The sequence below is a fragment of the Leptonychotes weddellii genome, chromosome 1 (genome assembly GCF_054177405.1).
Source record: "Leptonychotes weddellii isolate Sample4059 chromosome 1, ASM5417740v2, whole genome shotgun sequence".
Taxonomy (NCBI): Eukaryota; Metazoa; Chordata; class Mammalia; order Carnivora; family Phocidae; genus Leptonychotes; species Leptonychotes weddellii.
The window spans coordinates 182,133,590-182,137,217 of NC_138369.1; positions in this window are offsets into that span (position 1 = coordinate 182,133,590).

The following is a 3,628-nucleotide window of genomic DNA, read 5'->3' on the forward strand; positions in this document are numbered from 1 at the left end:
GGGTGGCTCAGTCGTTAAGCGTCTGCCTTCGGCTCAGGTCATGATCCCAGGGTCCTGGGATCGAGCCCCGCATCGGGCTCCCTGCTCTGCGGGAAGCCTGCTTCTCCCTCTCCCACTCCCCCTGCTTGTGTTCCCTCTCTCGCTGTGTCTCTCTCTGTCAAATAAATAAATAAATAAAATCTTTAAAAAAAAAAAAAAAAAGGCCAGAGCTTTACCTCGATGGCCCAGGAGAGAAGCCGGCTGCAGCACGGGGAGTCTGAGCACACAGCCCACAGACAGCCTCCAATACAGGCTTGGCTCCGTGGGGAGGGAAGGAGCCAGGGTCTCAAAAAAAGGAGGAAAAGAGGCATGTCCCTCAGAGCTGGAAAGAAGGGACAGGATTGCTTCCAAAGAGGAAGGGCGGTGGGGGGGTGGGGTGGGGGGAAGGCATGGAATTAACAATGTCCCACAAAGGCTGCCTCTCACACAGAATGAAGGTGGCAGGTACAGGGGCGCTTCTCACACTTGTGTGCAAGGAGGGGCAAGACCACGCAATGGTGCCACCGCATAGAAAGGAACGCTTTTACTCCATACCGGCGTCCATCCCGGATTTCTGCGTCTTTGCCGGTTAAGAAAGCTTCAGATTCGGGACGCCTGGGTGGCTCAGTCGATTAAGCGTCTGCTTTCAGCTTAGGCCCTGATCCCAGGGTCCTGGGATCGAGTCCTGCATCAGGCTCCCTGCTCCGCGGGGAGCCTGCTTCTCCCTCTGCCTCTGCCTCTCTCTCTCTATCTCTCATGAATAAATAAATAAAATCTTTAAAAAAAAAAAAAGAAAGCTTCAGATTCTGCCACAGATGGTCTGTTTGACTTTGTGTGGTCAGTTTCCACGTCTGAGATCTAGAGACAGTGGTAACATCTCGGCCAGCTTCGCGGGCACGTGACCTGTGCAGCCGCTCAGGACCACGTGCTCGAAGAGCCCGCGCTCGCTTTACATGCTCTGCTGTCGCTGTCTTGAAATTCTTAATTATTTTTGGACAAGAAACCCCGAGTTTTCATGCTGCACGAGGCCAGCGAATTCTGTAGCCGGTCCTGGTTAGGTGCTAACCGCCGGGCTGCTATGAGTAGGGACGTTTCAGAAGCGCTCTTGCCGGGCTCATCCTCACTCATCACACTGCATTTGCTTTGATTCCGGCTCCTGGAGTCGTGCCGGATAACCAAGTGGCTCCGACTGCTTGTGATTTTTAAAATTCCATCATAGGAGGAAGAGTACGGGGGAGGTGGGGACTGTCTTGGTGGGAAAGGTCATTTCTCTTCATGCCCCAGATGGATTTTACAAGTTTCCTTCTCTTTGAAGTGTGTGTCCGCCCCCCATTTTCCTGTCCTAAGAGTTTTTATGGTGCCCCAGAGTTGAGGTATTCGACTGTATAATATTTAGAGAGAGGGAAATCGGGGATAGGCAGTAACTGGTTTCCATTTGGTTGGGGCGTAAAGGGACCTGGAAGTGTGGGGTTCAGAGAAGAAGATAAATGGAATTCTTTAACTTTCTCATGAGATTCCAAAATCCTTAAAGAGATCAGATTAGGACTAAAATCTGGCTTTGCAGCAAGTAGCTGAGGGGCAAAGCTGAGGGCAGCCGGGAATTGTCCTTCAGGTTCCTCTCTCCTGTGTCCCACAGTAGCCTGGTCACCCAGCACTGTCCACCCCCTCCCAAGGCCTTTCCAATTTGGCTACTTGCCCCTTCTCTCTGGGCCTGCAAAGCCCCAGCCCCAAAGCATAGCCATAGCCTCCTGACTACACATCCCCCCAGCCATCCCCTTGAATCCACTCTGATGTTGTTATTGTTTGATTAAAAAAAAAACAAAACAGCTTTATGGAAATATAATACACATACCATGCAACCCACCAATTTAAAGCATAGAGTTTGACATTTTTTGGAATACTGCATTATTAATTTTCTGAAGTTGTAAAACCCTATAGAATTTGCTATTTCAAGGGTACAATTCAGTGGTGTTAATTACATTCACCATGTTGTGCAACCATCCCCACTATCTATTTCCAGAACTTTTTCATCACCCCAAACAACAGCTCTGGACCCATTAAGTAATAATTCTCCATTCTCCCTTCTCCCTGCTCTTAGTAACCTCGAATTTACTTTCTGTCTCCATGAATTTGCCTTTTCTAGATATTTCATGTAAGTGGAACCATACAATGTTTATCATATTGTGTCTGGATTATTTCACCTAGCATAATGTTTTCGAGGTTCATTCATGTTGTAGCATGTAGCATGTATCAGAAATCATTCCTTTTTACGTCCACATTTTGTTCATCCACTCATCTGACGATGGGTACTTGGGTTGCTTCTACCTTTGGGCTATTGTGAATAAAGCTGCAGAAAATATTGTCTTGCAAGTATCTGTTTGAGTCCCTGCTCTCACTTCTTTTGGGTATAAAATCCCTGGACCCACTTTTGACCCCTCCAGTCCAGTGACACTCAGCAGCCAGACCAATCTTTTACCAACACACACCTGATCACCTCACTCATCTGCTAACAACATTTTGGTGGCTTAGGATAAAGACAGGAATGCTCACAAGAACTTAGGGTAAAGATGGAAGTGCTCACCAAAGTCTCTGGATCCCTGAGCTCTGGCTACCAACATCTCCACATCACCATGCCCCACCCTTTGATTTCTGCGCTGTTCGCTCTAGACTTCTCTCCATTCTTCTATGGAATGCTCCTTTTGGATTTCATACATGCTTGTCTCCCTTCCTTCCTTCCTTCCTTCCTTCATTCCTTCCTTCCTTCCCCTCCCCCTCCCTCCCTCCCTCCCTTCCTTTTTTATTTTAAGTAGGCTCCAAAACAGGGCTTGAACTCATGACCCTGAGATGGAGACCTGAGCTGAGATCAAGAGTCAGATGCTTAACTGACTGAGCCACCCAGGTGCTCCACTGGTCCCTTTTTCTAAAATGTTCACCCTCCCAAACACCTAGCTTTGGCTAGTTTTTGCTTGGCAAACTCCTCCCACCTTTCCTATCCATCTTACCTTAAAAACAAAACAAAGGAACAAATGAACAAACTAAAAACCAGAAACAGACTCATAAATACAGAGAACAAACTGGTTGCCAGAAGGGAGGGGGCTGAGAGGATGAGAGAAGTAGGTGAAGGGGATTAAAAGGTATAGACTTGGGATGCCTGGGTGGCTCAGTCAGTCGGGCGTCTGCTTTCGGCTCAGGTCATGATCCCGGGGTCCTGGGATCGAGTCCCAGAGCAGGCTACTTGCTCAGAGGGGAGCCTGCTTCTCCCTCTGCTGGCCGCCCCTCTCGCTTGTGTACGTGCTCTCTCCCTGACAAATAAATATATAAAATCTTTTTTTTTTAAATTTATTTGAGACAGAGAGAATGAGAGAGAGAGAGCACATGAGGGGGGGGGAGGGCCAGAGGCAGAAGCAGGCTCCCTGCCGAGCAGGGAGCCCGATGCGGGACTCGATCCAGGGACTCCAGGATCATGACCTGAGCCGAAGGCAGTCGCTTAACCAACTGAGCCACCCAGGCGCCCCTAAAATCTTTAAAAAAAATAAATAAAAGGTACAGACTTCCAGTTATAAAATGAATCAGTCTTGGAGGTGAAAAGGACAGCATGGGGAATATAGTC